The 20,012-nt window shown below is 40.9% G+C and overlaps 1 long non-coding RNA gene across 1 annotated transcript in view; it reads right to left on the reverse strand.

Annotated features, from left to right (window-relative positions):
* LOC135362324 (uncharacterized) overlaps positions 1-20,012 on the reverse strand; it is a 42,409-nt gene that overhangs the window by 19,053 nt on the left and 3,344 nt on the right. Inside the window, exon 2 of the long non-coding RNA XR_010406890.1 lies at positions 18,115-18,229. This is a non-coding gene — a long non-coding RNA (uncharacterized LOC135362324). The remainder of the gene's footprint in view (positions 1-18,114; positions 18,230-20,012) is intronic.

Raw genomic sequence — 20,012 nt, forward strand, 5'->3', positions numbered from 1 at the left:
GGACATACATTAACTCAAATAGCCTAGAGATATTCATATATCCCAGTCTTTACCTACTGCCCTCAAATGGTTATGGGTTGAATATTTGTGTTCTCCCCAAATTCATATGTTGTAGCCCCAAACCCTAATGTGATGGTATGGGGAGGTGGGGTTTTCGGGAGGTGATTAGGTTTAGATGAGATAATGAAGGTGGGGCTCCATAGTGGGATTTAGTGTCCTTATAAGAAGAGACCAGAGCTCACTCCCTCAATGCATATGCACTGAGGAAAGGTCATGTGAGCACACGGTAGCTGTCTACAAGCCAGAAAGCTGGCTCCTACCAGGAACAGAATTAGCCAAGACCTTGATCTTGGACTTCTAGCCTCTGGAACTGTGAGGAATAAATATCTGTTCCTTAAGCCACCCAGTCTATGGTATTTTACAGCAGCCCAAACTAAGACAAATGGTATAAATGCCTTTCAAAATAAAAACACCTGAGTCCTGTTATTCATTCGTTTGCTTATTTATTGAACAAAAATGTGCTGAGTGCTGCTATGTGCTGGGGGAGGCCATAGGCTCTGAAGATACAGCAGTGTGTGTTGGGGGTAGAGGGGGAAGGAGTCCAAATCCTTGTTCTCATGGAGCTTACATTCTTCCTCAATTATCATCTCCCAAGACCACACTGGGAGCTTCGCACCAAATTAACTAGTTACACACACACACACACACACACAAAAACCAAATGTGTGTGTGTACATTATTGGTATAATAGATTCACACTGTACCTTGATTCTAAAGGGTGCTTGTGTTTTTAAAGACATAACCTCCCACACTCAAGCTGTTTTCTCACAGAAATGGAAATGGGGCACTTGCTGGGAGGAAAATATGAACTTTGTAATGATGCATCCTTGTATTATTTAACTGGTTGAAATGAGCATGTATTCATTTTGTAGCTAAATATAATTCCATATTTTTTAAATTTTACTACCCCTCAATATTCCTAAGAGATTGCAACAGGACAGATGGAAGTGAATGAGGTCCAGAGAAAGACCATGAGTTAAGAAAAGAGAGAATCACCTCACAGAAATTCCTTCTCCAATATCTAATGAAATAACAAAATTCTCTAGTTACAACTCACAAGGAGAGAGGCACAGCCAATACTATAAGGCTCAAAAAGTGGCAGCCGAGAAAGAAATCAATTCTGGGGCGGAGTCGGGCAGCAAAATGGCAAAGCTCCTAACTGCATCCCGACTTCTCAAAAGCTCTGGTGATAAGTCGAGCCAATCATGAGAATTCTCACTTAAAATTCCAAACCTAGTGAGAAGCAAATTGAGGATATGCTAGTATTTTTCTTCTTCACAGAGAAGTAGTGGAAACAGATGCAAGCAGCTGCCTGAGAGAAACAGAGTCCAAGGAGGCTGTTTCTGGCAGAAATGGAGACCACAGGGCTCTGTCCTGAGTGGAGCATCGATCTGAAGCCAGAGATCATCTATCCATCAGAAGGAGATCCACGCCCCCCCACACAAATCAGATGCTGTAAACTCTGGTACAGGACAACTCATAAAATCTCCAAAGGGAGAGCAGAACTCACGCTGTCTAGCAAAGCCTGCCTTAGGTGGGTCCTCTCTGTTCCCTTGCTCCAGGCTATAGGAAAAACTAGATACTCTTAAAGTGTGGACCCTAAGGAAAAAATCATTACTACTGTGAGATGGTAGTCAAGATATCACTAACACTGTGAGACTAAATAGAGAGAAGATACAATATGCATAGAAGTGTCAAAGCCTGATCAAGATAAAAAGAATAATAGAAGGGCACCAATGCAAGTATACGCAAGGTACACGCATGCGCACACACCCACACTAACACAGCATGCAGAAGACACACAAACAACCAGCCTAGAAAATGTAACTCAAGAAAGAAGAAAAATTCTTCATATGTGCATTTAACTAAAGAATAACCTAGTAATAACATGAGTTTACAAATAGTAAAACAGAATGAGGTGAAAAAGATCAGATCTAAGGAAGCAAATGGATGCCAAAACATACCATTAAAAAATTAATAAATAAAAATATCAAAGGACAGCATAGACACACTGGAAACAAATGACAGTTATAAAATAAAGAACTGAGATAATTATAGTGTATGCATATGGAAAAGATAAATTAAAACAAGTCAGGGAGAAGCCAACAGGCATGGAGGATAAAAACGATCAATAGTAATAATAATTGGTATCTTTAAAGCAGCAAACTCAGTAAATACAGTGGGGAAAAGTATTAAAAGACCTAACACAAGAAAATTTCTCTAAAAAAATCACAACCTTGAAAATAGTGCTTATTATGTGCCAGACACTATTCTATGCACTTGATATACATTAACTCAAATCATCCTGATGATTCTATGAGGTAGGTATTATAATTATTTCTATTTTACAGATCAAAAAACAGAAGCACAAAGAGATTAGGCAACTTGCTAAGGTTTTACAGCTAATAATATAAAGCCAGGCAGAATTGAACAGTCTAGTATTTGCTGGGTTCTAGAAATACTGAATGTAAAACTCATAACACCAAAATTCAACATCAAGGAGAAAGAAAACACTTTTCAGACATTCAGTCAGAAAATATAAATTACTTACAAGGAGAAATAATCACACTGACCTCCATCTCCACAATATTACTCAGTGCCAGAAAGATAATGGAGAAATAACTACATAGTTCTTTAGAAATAAGGTATGACCCAAGAATAGAATGCGTAGTCAAATACAAAGGCAACATATATAAAAGAACTCAATGAAATAGTACCAATGAGTTATTTGGAAAGAGATAAAAATGTTTACAGTGAAATCTGGCCAATTAAACAATAAATCCAAATAAAGAGCTCAAGGATGGAGAAGCTATGGTAACAGAATATAACAAAAGAAGCAAACACTAGACAATAGCTATGAACCATGGCTATAGAATGATACAAAACTTGATGATGTACAAACAATAATAACGTAACTAAATAACAATCACACATATTATAAAACGGTAAAAATCAAAATGAAGGTAAAGGAGGTGGGAGGAAGAAAAAGCGCTTGTGTGGTAGAACATAAATCAATCATGGAACCACATGGGGTCAAAAGTAATGGTGGCAACATGTGAAGGTACTTCATAATTTCTTCTCGGCCTTAGAAGGGATATTTTAAGAAATGATATTTCTCGTGATAAAGCAATGTTCATTTGAAGTTTAGTAATTTCTTTCATTTTTTCTTTTAATCTAAGTACAATTAAATGTAACAAATCTGTTTAAAACAGTCGTATGAACTCATTTTGTATGAGTCATAGTATCTTGAGTGTCTATCCCCATCCATCCATCCACCCAACCATCCATCCATTGTTCTATTTATATGTGCCTAGGAAATCTTTAAAACCACAAACTATTTTTGTTTTTTAATTTATTTTTAAAATTTTGAGGGGGAAGAACAGAGGAAGAGGAAGAGAGAGAATCTTAAGCAGGCTCCACTCCCAGCACAGAGCCCATTGCCGGGCTCGATCTCACAACCCTGGGATCATGACCTGAGCCAAAATCAAGAGTTGGACATTTAACAGACTGAGCCACCCAGGTGCCCCAAAACCACAAACTATTTTTTAAAAGCATAACCTATTTTTAAAAGCAAAAACAATAAAATGATTTTTATATAAAGAAATTTATGATAATAGATTTGGGGAGCTGGATGGGGCTTTTAAAATCTCCTCTTTTTTGGGCACCTGGGTGGCTCAGTTGGTTAAGCATCTGCATTCAGCTCAGGTCATGATCCCAGGGTCCTGGGATCGAACCCTGCATCAGATTCCCTCCTCAGCGGGGAGCCTGCTTCTCTCCACCTGCTTGTGCTCTCTCTCTCTGACAAATAAATAAATAAAATCTAAAAAAATAAAATAAAATCTCCTCTTTTTTTATATGGTGAAAAAATAAACAGAAAGAGATTAAGTAGTAAGGGACACATAGGGGCTGCTGTGATCTGAGCCAACATTCATTCCATTCTGGTATTCTGATTTCCTATTAGGAATTTAAGCGGTACAGAAAAGCATCAAAAAGGAAATTAAAAAAAAAAAATCACACCAGGTCCTACCATCTAGAAATAACCACCATTATCATTAGGTGAATATCATTCCAGAGAATTTTATCCAGATACCCAGATATAAGAATTAGTGGATAGATGGATAGATAGTTGAGCAGATAGGAATAATATTATAAAAATGAAAAGAGATTGTGTGTGCTATTTACTAACAAAAAGATCAGGTTTAATTCCTAAACCATGATATTATCCGAAGTGATGTAAGAAATCAGACCTCGATCTTTCAACATCCAGTTTAGGGTCTATGCCCTGCAGGACACTTCCTTCCCTAGATGCATACACTGCCAGGCAGATTCATAGGTATGACATCACAGTCCCACCTTCACACACATACATATGGCCTACTCCCCTGATGACCTACACCATCCTGAGGTCTGGCTGAGTCTTGTCCACACCTGCAGAAGGGACTTCCCTTGCCGGACGTGTCACACCCCGCTCTGACAGGAAGACACCATAGGGAGACATCAGAGCAGAGAGCTGAGATGCATGCGTGAGAAGTTTTGAGGGGAAGGGCAGTTGAAACCAAGAGGACTAAGAGAAGCAGAGGGCTGAGGGACAATGATGTGAGTACAAAGCAGAAACAATGACGTGAGCAGAGGCAGAAACAGGCAGGCACAGAGTGCCAGGAAACAGAGCAAGAAGGGAAGAGAGCTGTGGGGGCGGGGGATTGGGGGGGGTGGGCGTGAAGTAAAATAAGGGCCTGATTCCCACCCTGAGACCCACAGAATGACACTTTCTTACTGGCACAGACCAGTACGAACAGAAATGGGTCTGCAAGAGAAGGGAGCCGCCTTCACTGAGATCAAGTGTGGAGGGAAAAAAGACCCCAGCTCAGGAAACGGATGGGTCAGTAAATAGATGGTCAAAATCGAGAATAAAAAAGAGCTCTTATCAGGGAGGCTTACATCTAAGACACCTGGAGCAAGACAGTGCACAGACACCTGACAGGTTCCGACTCCTCATCCTGGGGGAGGAGGTGCTGCATTGTCTGCCGATGCAGTGCAAAAGGAGTGCACGTGACCCAGGAGACCAGACACGTGAGACACATGACGTAACTCCGCGTGAAGACACTGGACGTTTCGAGGTCATTCTTTCACACACACAACAGCAGCATGCACAGTGATGTGGCCGCTTCTTGGCGCGCCCTGACTGGTACTGGGTACCCTGAGTCTACAGGGAAGCTTAACTAAGGCCCACACAGCCTCTCGGACCACCAGGCTCTGCGATGGGCACAAATGGCGTCACCCTACTTGAGTTTCTATCAGACACTGTCGCAACGTCTTGACTTCCCTCAAAGCAATATAAGAAAGGCAGGTCTAGCCTAATGACCCAAACTAATCTGAGCCGCCTGCTTCCATTATCGTGCTCTTCCAGACACACCTTCTAATATCATCATCAGAGGTCAACTCCCTAGTCCATAGGCTTCAGGGGCTTCTGTAATGCCTTAGAAATTTAGCACAAAGTCCTTTGCTCAGCATTCAACTTCCTCTACATCAGGGCCTTAACTATCTCTGTAATGTCCTTTTCCTCCTTATTATTCCCAGTCACCCAGTGCTCCCATCGCAGCGTGTTACCCAACGCTTCTGGAACACACCATGCACCCACCATAGCAGAACTTTCCGGTGGGGTTCCCACAGCCAGACATGCCTTTATTCATTATCTGTCAAAATCCCAGGGCGCCTGGGTGGCTCAATCGGTTAAGCGTCTGCCTTCTGCTCAGGTCATGATCCCAGGGTCCTGGGATCAAACCCCACATCAGGCTCCCTGCTCAGGGTGGAGTCTGCTTCTCCCTCTCCCACTGTTGCTCCGCCTGCTTATGCTCTCTCTCTCTCTCTGTCAAATGAATAAAGTCTTAAAAAAAAATAAAAAACAAACACACACAAAAATCCTACTTGACTTACAAGGCACAGCTGACATGTGCTGAACCCCTGAACCCCCATTGGAATTAAGCATTCCTTTCTTTCAGTGCCATGGCCATATGTTTTGACCTCTAGTTGAACTTAATATATTTTGCCTTATATTAGTTGCTGTTTAAATCCTTACAGGTAGTAAGTGAATTTATTGAACATCTACTGTGGATGCCAGGTGCTTTCATAGACATCATCTGATTTATCCTTCTGTTGCTAGTAAGTGGCAGCGTGCTCACAGGCTCACACGTGTCGGGTGTTCATAAATGTTTGTTGTATTATTCTATGAAGAGAAGGGGAATGGTTTGGTTTCTGAGCTTGAGAAGGGAGGTCACTAAATTACTCTCCTTTCAGGGACTTAATGAAAAAAAAATGAGAGGAAGAGCTATCCTGATCATCTCTGTTGGATGACACAGAGACAGGGTGAAAAATACTTAGTCTTTGATAATTCTGTCTCCAAAAAATGCCCTAGCTGGAAAACACCTTCTCTTTTTCCACTTGCTTTTCCTTGCCCCACCCAGGAGCTCGGCATCACGTCTCTATTCTGCCCAGAGCCAGACCTCATTAGGCTTGCTAGTTCTAGCCCTAGACCAGTCACTAATTCTCTGTGGACTTTAGGCAAGACAGTGTCTCTCCCTCTGCCTCAGTTTGTCCTTGTGTAGAATGGACAGTTTGGGCTGGATGATCTCGAGGGTCCTTATCAGTTCCATAAAATCCTAAGATTCTATGTTGAATCAGCATATACAAAATGACTTGGGAATTGGCTCATTCTTCAGGCCAACCTACAAACACCAAAATATGGAAGATTATGTAAACAGGGCGATAAATTTCTCTGTGTGTATGCATGCTTTGTGAATGTTTTTTCTGTGTGTGCATTGTGGGTGAGAGGTGGAAATTTGTTAGTCCATGAAAGTACATTTTCAAGCAATTTTAAAATTTATTCAATGAATATATGAATAGCAAAAACATTACTTGGTTATGCCCCACGAAGGTTTACCATTTTTGTTGCTGTTATTAATAGGAAACTAATGAAGATTAATTGTATTTAAAATTTTAAATTCATTAAATCTGACAATTGAGGATCACTTTAAAAATGCACAGACCTAAAGAACTCAATGATCAACATTAACAAGTAAGTTCTCATTTACATCTGACATCTGACTAATCATCCAGAAGGATCTTCTGTTGAACAAATGAATGAATAAATCAACAGTGTTGCATCAACTTCTGCATAGGGAGAGGGAGGATGTAACAATTGATTTTAGTGAGGTAATCAATGAAAACTTGTCACTCACTGCTTAATAGCCAGTTGATCTGGATTCAACTATTCTTTGTAAAACCACAAATTAGACTGGACCAAACGTCCCCTCAGACAGTTTGGGGGAAAAGATGCCATTCATAAGCAAGGAGTGCGCATATACACGTAACAACATTCAACATAAACCTGAGAACCTTCAGCTTGATTTTGGAGGCCACCACACATCTCTGCCTCCCCGAAGATACACACAAAGTCCTCTGCCCCTCTGTTGTCAGAGAAAACCCAGAATAAACAGGGGCTTTCAGCACTGCAGGGATCGGGGCGGTACTCACACCTTTTTTATATCAAATGTTTACTTGGGATAATTTGGATATTTCACCAACACTGTTTGGCCCAAAGCTGCGTAATAAGGGGTCTCAAACGTGCAAGTACCACAGTGGTCCCAATAAAAATGCTCTGACTATAGAAGGACTATTAATTCGCCCTAAGTAAAAGCTATTTGCTCTGTGAAGGAAAAAGAAAATCTTAAAAAATAAGAAAAAGAAAAAAAAAAAGGAGACAACACATTTTTTTGATTGGCTAATTTTGGATGGGGCTGGGGCAGCACAATATGAGATTCTGAAGAAAAAGGAAATATCCAGAAAGCAAAGATAAAAGAAAAAAAAATAAGTGACTAATGTACCCTATCGGGTAAAACATATTCTTAATGCAAACATATGAGGAGCAGAGGACTCTCTAATACAGAAGACTTCCAGTTATGTATTCATTCATTAATTCACTAGCCCTAAGCAGGCCAAACCAAGCCAGGTTACAAGAAGGGGCACAGTCTTGAGGTCAATGTAGTTCTATCAATACAATTAAAAAAAAAAAAAGGAGTATAAAAATCCCTTAAAAAAAAAACAAAAAACAACCAAAAAGGAAAACCAAATTGGTTAATAAAATTTTGAGCAAAAAATTCAGTACAATATTTTTAAGACTCAACTTCCTCATACACGTTAGTGTCTTTTCACTCTATTGAATGCCTTCCTAAAATCAAATATGTGTTTTATTTACTGAAAACTTCCCCCGAAAGAACATTTCCTCTAATTCTGGTTCCAGTATATTAATAAAATAGGTTTGAACTTTTTGTTTGTTTTTGTAGAAATTGCTAACATTTTTTTTTCCTGAAAGAAGATTTCTTCCCCAAAGTTGTGTTTTTTTAAATTTCAGATATTTAAAAACGATTACTACTTTTTCGAGGACTGTGTCATTATGGAGTAATTAAGATTTTAAAAAGTTAACCATTGTTATGACTCAGAAAGGCCTTAATCCAATTATCAGGGTGAAGGATGAATTGACCTTTTCCCCTCACGATCCCTGTTTCCAGTTTGGAAAAAAGAAATCTTTTTCAGAGAATACTGATACCTAAATTTACCAAAATATGATGGGCAAATTTAACAGCAGTGAAATTTTAAATAAAAAAAATACTTGTAGTCCATAAATTTTGTATTTATGTACGTGCGCTCCTGCAAGAAGACAATGGTATAAAGTAGAATTTCATATGATATTTATATTACATGTTTAAACCTACCTCCAATAGTTCTCCAAATTTAATTTCCTATCATCAGATTTTTTCTTTCCTTTTTAAAATATTTTACTTTTTCTTTCTTTATGCTGCTATATATACTATTTTCTTTTTTACTCATTGGCAATATTTTTAATAACAAAATCAGTAAATAATGGTAGTTACAACACTGGAGGTTATAATTATATTACCTATCGCTTTCCTTCCAAGGATCTCAAGGTGGTTTACTAAGAGAAAATAAAATCAGTGTTCTTTCTCTTTTCACAGGATATAGAAATTTGACAGTTGTGATTTTTTTTTTTTTACTGATACTGATGCTAAACCATTTTAGATAATGCCTCTCCCACATCATCGTTGGGATTTCTCCATATTCAAGGTTGGAGATTAAATTTTTATTTATTTAAAGATGTTTTGATTCAGCATTGTCAGATGTTGACAATTGCACAGATCCATGATCAATTTTTTTTTAAGGAGGCTTGGGTTCTAAGGTTTAATTCAGAGTTGAGGGTAACTTACTTTTGAAAAAAAGACTATATCCTATGTAAAAAATAATGTCAATATTTAGCTTATTTATGTAGTAGACTCCACTTTAATTTTAAATGAAATTTAGAGGAATTTATATCTTCTGGGATACTAAACAGCTTAAGCCAGCATGAGACTATGGTTTAACATTAGGGTATCTTTAGCTACAAATGGTTAAGTTCTACCTTCTAAGATAGAAAGATGAACGAGTGTCTTTGTGATAGCATGTGTGTGTGTGTGTGTGCGCAAACGTACACACAAAAATACCATAATGAAATTAACATGTGGACGGATGTTGAGTATGTATACAATTTCAGGGTTTTGATGACATCACTGGGCTAAGATGCTGGAATAAGCTCCCCATCTCTTCTTACCCCGTACTCTCCATGTCACATTTCTCCCTCATCCTTTGAGGATCTTTAAGATCATAGCATCTCTTCCCTACCTTCAATAAATGTATATTAGCCTCCAAGAGTGCATGGCATCAAAAATATAATTCTGACCCCCTTGAAGAGAAAGAATTAACAGGCAGCAGCTTTTCTTCCTGACTGCCATAAAACCTCCGTTAAAAAAAGAAAGAAAGAAAGAAAGCTGTACTAGCCATATTTTTTCCCATACGGGTGCATATTAACAGGCAACAGAAAGAGTAGAAAAAAAACCTTGTATATATGGAAAGACTGCCCCCGGGCTGTGCCTGTCTGCCCAGGAAAATGGCAGTGAGAACAAGGTGAGCAATTGCTCAAGAAATTTATTTTAGTCACTTGAGGTCTCCTCTCTTTTCTGTAGCAGACACAGCATCTTTAAGTGCAACAGGTTGGTGGTCACGATGTATGGTACGAGAAACAATGAAAGATTTGTGAAATCTTTGAAAAAAAATTTAATTTGGAGCAATTCAGTGACCTTCGTTTTATATATTTTTTTGGATATATGATTTTTTGAGTTATAATCATTTCTGGAGATTTCCATAAATTTGATTTAATTCTATAATATGACTCCTCAAGCAACTGTCAGAATCTACTACTTTGACTTCTTATAAGGCTTTCCTACATGTAAAAATAAAAACCACAACAAAAATATTTTTGCCAAAAAGCAAAGCAGTAAGTAACAGTCTCTATTTGGTGTCATGTATAATCCTTTTGTCAGTATAAATATCACAAATAAAAGAACCTATTTTGATATGTTATATTAAGATCTATAAATTTTATAATCTATGAACATATACAGAAGGGAAAAATAGAGATGAATCATCCTAGTGCTAAAATATAAACTCGTACAATTTATGTTAGTAAAAAAAAAATGCTTTCAGTTTAAAATTGTTTCTGGAAAAATATTTTGATAACAATTATATTTCTAACTAAAAAGTTAACTCCAAAAGAGATCTTATTTTCAAATTAAGGAATGAATTTATGAATACTAGAAGAATGTGGCACCCCTCCCAAAAATAAACATACTAATGAATCATCACTTAGCTCTCTGGAAAGTTATATTTCCTTTGTGCCACATGAAAAATTGATGTTTTATATTCATAAATAAAATATCTTAGATATTTGAGCTTTGGTTAAATGATGATCTTCACTGGGGTAAATTGTCTTTAGTGTCATACAAGTTGACTACAGAAAACAAACAAAAAAACCCCAAAAAATTTCACATTAAATCTCAGATTAGCTAAAAGGTAGCTCACTGAGAAACAAGATTTTCAATCATGAAATGAAAAAAAAAAAGGTACAGTTTATTTTTAAAAGTCCCCCTTCTTTTAAAAAGATTTCCCTTTCTCTCAGAATTCTAAAGCATCATTAAAAAATTTTAAGAAGCTAATAGCTAATCCTCAAAAAAGCAATAAACTTGTAATTGTATTTCTAAAATATCACTTGTTATTTGAAGGGATAGCAATTGTTTTCATGAACACTTCATGTTTAAATGTAAATATTTCTTGTGTAAAGCTACCCGAAACAGCTTTTTTTCTAGACAAACTTCCTAAAAGGTAATGTCGGGGAAATCTCTGTGACTTGGAGAATTTTATAAGCCTGCAAATACATAAAAATACCAGATGAGTACTACAGCTCAATATGTTCTCTTAACATCCTAATTTTAATTTTTTAACATTTTAATGAACAAATTTTAATCCAGGAAGCTATCAATAAAAGTTTTTTTCTTTCCTTTAAAAATTTTATTATAAATGACTGCCTCTGTGCCCCCATTACTTACATTTGTTTTAAAATTTAAAAAAAAAAGTTAGGCATAAGTAAATTCATTAGAGGGAAACTAATTCCCCCTTTTATTTAAATATTATCTCATTAAATGTGGTGTTAAGGTTTAGAGGTGGTGGGAGTCTAAATGATAAAGTATGGAGGGCTCTATCTAATTCACTCTTTCTTTTAAAAATTAATTTATAAGCTGCCAATTTACTTTCTGCCCCATGATCAGCTGAGAATTATAGAATTTTCCAGACAATTTCATTTTGGTTCATCAAACCTCTACCTCTAGCAAGTAGGTTTTCTGCTCTCTTTTTCTTTTCCCTAATCCAGTGTTCTTGCCACAAATTCAAAGGGTGAAGAAGACCCCTTAATATAAAAAAAAAATCACTCACCCGACTTTGAAGCAAATAGTGAAACTACTTCTTTACTTGATTTTTTTTTTTTTTCCTACTAACCTAAGATCTGGGCCTGAAAGATGAGCTGACCTGGGGATCATAACTCCTTTACAGGGTTAATCTAAGTTATTTGCCTGTTCTGGTATTAAGGGGTCATTGCAGTTTGAATGACCATCTCTCCTTAGAGGCTGGGAAGCCCTCAGCAAGTTCCCTTCATGCTATCATTATTTGTACAACTCCAGATGGGTTCAGGACATCTAGAAAATCCTGGTATGATCAGACGCTCTTTGACTCGAGACTCATCTCCTACCTCACGACAATTAGTAACTTTATATTTCTGCTTCCTTTTTCAGATTTCAACTTTTCCAGCGAGAGCAGGACTATATCTAGTCCTGGGTCTGAAGGGATCTGTCTTAACAATAACAGTGAATATCAGTTGAGTATATGCTACATGTATTAGACTGTGTGTTTCCTGACATCTCATTTCCCTTCTCCAACAACGTCATTATGAAATAGGTACTTTAATATCCCCATTTTACAGATGATGAAACTGACTTGGAGACACAAGTTGCTCATGGGCACACAGCCAAAAAGAGCAGAGTTGGGTAATAAACCTAGGTCTCACTCGCATCAAGGTCCATAACTCTCAACCACTAGGTTTTACTGCTTCCTCAAACTATGCTGCCTTTATCCTCCCCTTAAAAGGCTTCAAAGAAGAGATGCGTGGACTGCAGTTGACATATCCCTGAGCTTTTGAATATAATTTTTTTTTAAGAGAGAGAAGAAAAGTCACCGAGTAGAAGCAATGGGTTGGCTCTGAGTTGAAATGGAGAGTCTACACAGGAGGCTCCAGTTTCTGTGAAAATTAAATAAAATCGATAGGGGCGCCTGGGTAGCTCAGTCATTAAGCATCTGCCTTCGGCTCAGGTCATGATCCCAGGGTCCTGAGATCGAGCCCCGCATCAGGCTCCCTGCTCAGCGGGAAGTCTGCTTCTCCTCTCCCACTCCCCCTGCTGTGTTCCCTTTCTCGCTGTGTCTCTCTCTGTCAAATAAATAAATAAAATCTTTAATAAATAAATACATAAATACATAAATACATAAAATCGATAAAAAATAAAAACAAAAACATCTTTTCCTTTCTCACTGGGATGGCCTCAGATGTGCTTCACAGGTGTGGGGGGAGCCTTGGCCCTTTTTTTCTAGTGTTATCCAGAAATGTAGAGACTACATCATATTCTTCCTATAATCACCCCTGCAGTTTGCAGCCAAGACTTAAAAGAAATGCCTGACGGGACGTTAAGTGGATGGCAAGGAGGAAAGCAAAGATCTTTTTTTTTCAGGGGATAAGAAGAGACAAAAAGATTTCTAAGACCATGAAAAGTGAAGCAGGAAGAAGAAAAGAACGAAGATAAAATACGTGTGAAAAGGAAAGGGAAAACACGATTTATGACAGCAAGTGGTGCCACCCAGTCCTACCCTTCTGTTTCTCCTTTACTATTTCCTTGGTGAGGATCACCTAAGTCCTGAAAATTTAGGACTGGATAGAGGCTGAAAGTAAAAGGTGAACGGCGAGCATCCTAGCTGAATTGCTTATTCTCCCTGATCAGAAAGTTAAAAAAAAGAAGAAGAAGAAGAAAGAAAGAAAAAGAAATATAAAAAGAATGATTTGCAAAAACAATTGTGATTAAATTCAATAGATTTTTTTAAAGAACTTGAAAGCAAGGAATTAAAGGGGAATGAAACCACAAAGAGATAATCTTTGTGTAGGGATGTATAAAGTAGAGAAAAAGATTTTCCTATCAGCCCTTCTGATTTGCTCCCAGCCAGGTAATCCTGGGCACTGGCAGGCTGTGGGGCAAATGGACAGATGCTTCCGGAAAAGATTATCTTTTATCTGTCACTCAGGGAATCACTCTGTCTCTATGACGGCTGACTCTAGGGTCTAAGCCTTATATGCCTTTGCTATATGTGTCAAACAGAAAAAAACCCTATGATAATAATATTAATAATAATGATAATAAAACAATAACAGCAACAGTAAGAACAGCTAACATTTACTGAGTACTGAGCAGGTACGAAGCACTTGCCATGCATAATCTCTTTTAATCCTCACCAGAACTTTAGAGTTGCTATTACTATCCCCATTTTACAGATGAGGAAATTGAAAAACTGAAAAGGATTGGTTTGCATGTAAATGGATTTTTCTATACATTAGCCTCAGCCGCAGCGACCTGCTGCTCTCTTGCTCAAGTGGAAATTCACACACTTCACCCTGTCCTCCCACGGTCTACCTCGAAGTCTTTACAAGGTCAGACCCGAATCCAGGCAGTGGCTTGCACTGGCCCTGAGCCTCCAGCATGCTGAGTAAGAGCATCTACGTCTCCCTGAAAGTAAGGTTTGCATCAGCTTCTGATCAGAATTACAGTCAGTAAACACCCTTTGCCCTAAATGAAAAAAACCAAGGCCTTCCTCATGGTGAGGAGGAATTCTGAGGGCCCCGAAGACAGCAAGGGAGAGCCTCTGAAACACAGCACTAGGATGAAACCTTTGCACACTGACCTCGCCATGTCCATTTTCAGCCTTAGAGACTCCTAATTTCTCCCTCATCCAAGACCTCAGTAGAACTGCCTGTGATAAATGCCCTTGCTGTGCGATATGGAAGCCAGTCTACTAACCTACAACAGACTGTTCCTTTCCTTCTCAAGGTATCCCTGTGCTGTCTAGCTGTGATGTTCCCTGGTAGTCAAAAGCACCAGAAGAAATCCACCTTTGACATTCAGACTTTACACTGCCTAGCTTCAATGCAAACCTCTCTTCCCTCCATTGGCTTGCCAGACTCTGCCGAGGAGACTTAGCCTAAAAGATGGATTGTCTCTTGGAAATTCTACAGGTCCAGGCTAGGTTGGGTCATGAAACTTCTTGTCTGCTTCTGTCCTTCGGCTCCATGCCTGCCTTGCCGTTTGGTTACTCATTTTTCTTTTCTTTTTTTTTTTTTTAAGATTTTATTTATTTATTTGACAGAGAGAGAGACACAGCGAGAGCAGGAACACAAGCAGGGGGAGTGGGAGAGGGAGAAGCAGGCTTCCCGCGGAGCAGGGAGCCTGACATGGGGCTCGATCCCAGGACCCCGGGATCATGACCTGAGCCAAAGGCAGATGCTTAACGACTGAGTCACCCAGGCGCCCCACTCGTTTTTCTATTCAACATTTATCTAGCCGTTTGCAGTATTAAATAAGTTTCAGATATTTGTTTTCCAACACAGGGGGGCCAAAAATCATGACAAGAATGCAACAGAGTGCTACTAAGAAAAAAAAATAAGAAGCACCTGAAAATCAAGCTCTGGTGATGCAAAGGGACCAGTCTTTTTGGAAAAGGTGATGCAAAAGGACTAGTCTGTTTGGAAAAGGATAAGTCTCAAATCTTCGTATGGTGAAATGTAGGCCTCAGAGACTAACTAGACAAACAAATTTTAATTTGGGGTTCATGGAGCTTAGGGAGGTCACGAACCCCCTGAGATTATGTGTAAAATATGTGTTATTTTTGTTTTCCTTTTCTACTCTTGTTTTGTTTTTCTGGGAAGGAGTTCCTAGCTTCATTGGGTTATCAGAGGGAGAATAACTTATTTATAAATATCTCCGATGCCTAGAAAAAGGCCTGATACATAGTAGGAACTCAGTAGATATTTGTTGAATAAATGAATGGATGAGGGGTCTGAGCTCTAAAGCATCTAATTTTATAGATGGAGAAATTAAGGCCTAGAAAGGACGTAATTGTTTTTCTGTAAGGTCATGAACCTAAGTAGTCAGGACCAGACCGAATGAGCTCTTTCAGCTCTTTCTACTGCTAGACAGTCCTGTTGTTTTGCTTTTTAACCTAGTTGTATCTTTCACTGCATTTCATTTTTCTTCCTCCCAACCATTGTTTTTTAAGCAAAGAAATGCATCTCATTTCCTACTTAAAAACTGTCCCAAAAGGGGAGATGGGGTGGGGGGCAAACAGTGGGGAGAGTCTATGCAAAAGGCCACCAGAATGATGTATCTATGATGGCACTCACAGCATGGCTATTATTCTATGTGCTGGGGACATGGTCACTACTACGGCATCAAAATCGCTATCATTGATGGAAATATGCAAAGCTGAAATAGTGGAGTTAGATCTGGGGGCTGGCAGGAAATCTTAAGCTTAAAACTGGCCAGGCCAAGCAGCTGTCTGACAAGAAGATGATCTGCAGCATTTTAAAAGATGTCTGAGGAACAGGGATCAAAGAATCCCCTGCTTGGTTTGAAAGTTCCTTTTGAGGGTCTTCCTTACTTAAGTGATTAGGAGATCCTGGGAGAATTCAAATCAGACCTTACTACCCTCCTAACAGCTCAAAATCAAGCCCAGCAGGCAAGAAGGACGAGATTCAAATGCCACTCAGAGAAGAGAAATAAGGGAGAGGGGCCTAGGTCTCATGGAGCTGTTTTCTGCTGGGACAGCTTCTGAAAGAGACCAATAACTTGAATTCTATGACACAGCAAATTTCTTGTGCTGATGACTTTCTTAGCAGACGGAGGCCAACATGGAGGCTCTGAAGTCCAGGCCATGTCAGAAGAGAGAGAGAGAGAGGAGAGCCGTGCCTAACCTAGGGATGCCTCCAGAATGCTAATGGCCAGCAGAAGAAACTTTCAGTAAACTCTTCTTTGAACCCTGGCATCCTAAATGCAAGTCATTTTGGAAGGGAATCCGTTACAATGCCCTAGATTGTGTTTATTGATTATCTTATTATTTGGCAATGGTAGGAGATATTTAGTAAAAAGAAAGAACCCAAAGTAGATAATAAACAATCTGAGTTTGAGCCCCAGCTGTGTGACCTTGGTAAAATCACTTAGCCTCTCTGAACCTCTGTTTCTTGATTTATAAATGAAGGAACTGGTCTGTATATCCTCTATAGCTCTTTCTAACTTTTGCACTCTATATATTATATCTAAGTTTGAGGTTTAATCTATTGACAGATTTTTTTCAAACATGATTAGAAAAGGTTACTCTTCAGGCAAGAAAATCCCACCCCTGTATTATTTTCTTAGATTTCTCTGCAATGCAACTGAAATATCAGGTAAAGGGGGGAAGAGGGAGATTTTAACCTCTTGGAGTGAACAACAACCCTATTGTGCAAAGACACCTGCTGTAAACTTCAGATCCTTATATTAAAAAGGGGAATTTAAAGGAAGTTAGGGTCAGCAAATGATTTGAAGACCTTGCCCTCACTTTACAGGGTAGGATTACGGAGGATTCCAGTCAATTTATTTGAGTTCCACTTTCAAAATGTAAACAGTTCAAAAAACTCATGTAGCAGTCATTTAATTCATACAGCAAACAGGTCTGTCGCATAATGATCTGAAGGTCTTCTGTGAAATGTGCTTCTGTTTTGCCATGAGCCTCAAGTTTCCCTCTAAGATTTCTGGCAGTTTCCCACATTTTGCTCACATAACATCCAAGGATTAGCCAGGTAGCTCGCTTTCTCCCCTCCTTCCAAATCTAACGGCCCTGGCCTTTCAAAATTCTCTGCCAAGCTCTGAACTGAATTCCCCAATAAGAATTCACAGTATGACTCTGAAGCTCAGAAAAGCAGCTAAACAAAAGCTCTGTAGCAGAAGATTTTGCTGGTTAATAGGAAAAGTAAATGTATTTAGAGTTTAATGCCTTACATTAAAAAAAAAATCAATGACCTAAAACTTTTCCTACCTGTCCTACGCTGAACTTTAGTCAAGGAGAAATAAGGCAACATTTCAATTTCCTCAGAGAAACGGAGCTCAGCAAATAACCTTTCCACTCTGCACCTCCCTGGGCCCCCCCCCCCAGAGGCCTGAAATAGCCCAGGAAGTGGGGGGTGGAGAGGGAATCCTGTGCCCCACTGAGGAAGGCCTGCACCCCTCAGTTCTGGGGGCCTCCACACACCCAGGCCCAAGCCCTGCCAGGGGACAAAACGGGAAGGGGGCCTGCCTCGGCGAACACTGTGTCTTTCTTAATGACGTCTATGATGGGTGCCTTTCCTTGCCAAAGATTAAGCGACTGAGGACAGTCCCCAAGCACCAGATCCCTGATTTCCCTGTGCCGCATCACCAAGTGCAGAGTGTGTGTAGAGTCTCCTTGGTTGTGCCCAGGCCAAGGGGCCATGGGCTGAGGTATCTTTGCACTCACCGGGGACTCCGGAGCTCATGTGTTCAGATTCTTCAGTTCCTGTGGCCTCTGAGACCCCCTCCTTCCGTGGCCACCCCTCACGTAGGCCTCCGGCTGTCAGGACAGGTCTGACTACCTGAAAAGGCAAAAAATGGGTAGGGTTACTCTGCTGGCTCAGGAGGAGAATGGGAGAGACTGGGGGCAGGGACATTTCATAGGAAATCAAGGAGTGGGTTGGCTGAAAGAAGGGAAAAGGGCAGAGGGGCACATCAGGGGCCAAGAGCTACAAAGCAGGGATGCTGATGCCACAGGAGAGCTTTTCAGAGATGCCTACAAAGTTCCCTCACCTTACCCCCAGTCTGGGAAGTCTCTGGGACAAAGAAGAGGGTCTGGTCTGAGATTGCAGCAAGTGTGCTCAGTACTTTTGACTCAATCACAATCCTTTCCTTTGCTTCCGACCTAAGGCAGATAAGGCAGAAAGACTCAAAGCAACCCCAGGTCTTGAAAAGAGGACAGATGAGGCAAAGGGGCCAAAGGGAGAAAACCAGGTTCTAGCCACGGGTGGGGAGGAGAGGCAGAGGGGGAGAAGTGCAGGTGCAGAGCAACCAAAAGGGGGCCTGACGGTGGCTGCCGGCAGAACCCCTTAGCCTGACCCAGCCACTAGGGGGCAGATGGCCAGGGTGAAGGGGGTGAATCTCTGAGGTGTCTTCACTCCTTCCTTAACTCCAGAGACAACCTCTCGTCTTGATTCTCTAACACAGTCAAAGACTAAGCTAGTTGACTGCGAACGAGGAGCCAAGTTTCCCCAGGGGTTTCTCGGACACTTCCCACTCCCCAGGGAGAAGCAGACTGGGTGAGGAAGGGTCTCCAGCTGTCACCCCCTACCCCCTTCTCTATAGGACTCCAGAGGTTGACATCAGATGCAAGTGCCTGGAAGTTTCCATCAGGCCCCTGGCTTCTGAGGTGACGTGGCTTTTTTCAAGAGGGGTGTGCATTAGCAGTCTGAAGGTTCTAAGAGATTACCCCCCCTTGCCCTCCTTCCTCCGCAAAGGCAAAGAGGGGAGAAAGGGGGAGATCAGCTCCCACTGGCCTCGGGCTGACGCAACTGTTTTGAAGAGGAAGGAAAGAGGCACAAAAAGCCACAGATTTTCACTGATTGTGAAGGCAACGGGGAGGGGGTCCTTCCCTCTGCTCCCACCCGGATGGAGACACCCCTCTCCGCAAGCCCCCCACGCCCGGCCCGGATCACAGTGAGCAGCCCTGGCCCGGCGTGCAGGCGCTGGGCAGCTGGGCTGCAGCAGGCAGCAGCTGCCTAAAGGCAGCAACAGTTGTCTGGCTGAGGCGAGGCGAGCCAAGGACTCGCTCTGGCGCGCACGACGCTGGCTTCGGCGGGTGCTCCGGGCTCTGGAGCCCCTGCCCCAAACCTGGCCTCTGTGGGAGAAGTGAGGGGACTGGGGACGAGGTAACCCCGAACAGCCTGAGCTCGGGTGGCTCAACCTCTTCTGTGCAAGTTCACTTCTCTTAGGTCACCTCTCTCCCAAATCTGGTGGAGGTTCAGGCTTTTGGGGTGAGGAGGGCTTTCAGGCTGGGGGAGGTGGGGGATGTCAGAAGCAAAAGACCAAAGAGGAGCCGAAGGGACACAGGGTGAAGCTATTTTTAGCCTAACGTGGCTCTTACGCTTCTCCCTCGGCGGGAGCTATCGCTCCACAGACGGCCCCAGATGAGAGGCAGGGAGGACCCCCCCCCCCCAGGGTTTTTGCTTTTGCTCCATCTCCTTTGCAGATCTTAGGGACCCTTTTACTCTCTCAGAAAACGCAATCAGGGAGGGAAAAGCTCCTTTATCTGGGGAGAGGGACTCTGACTTAGCCTTAGAGGTTGGAGTCCTCGCCCTCGGTGCTTTCTCTGTGCCTTCCCGCAGG

Source organism: Mirounga angustirostris, unplaced genomic scaffold (assembly GCF_029215605.1).
Source record: "Mirounga angustirostris isolate CCGP_5_RB_7025 unplaced genomic scaffold, mMirAng1.0.hap1 SCAF_13, whole genome shotgun sequence".
NCBI lineage: Eukaryota > Metazoa > Chordata > Mammalia > Carnivora > Phocidae > Mirounga > Mirounga angustirostris.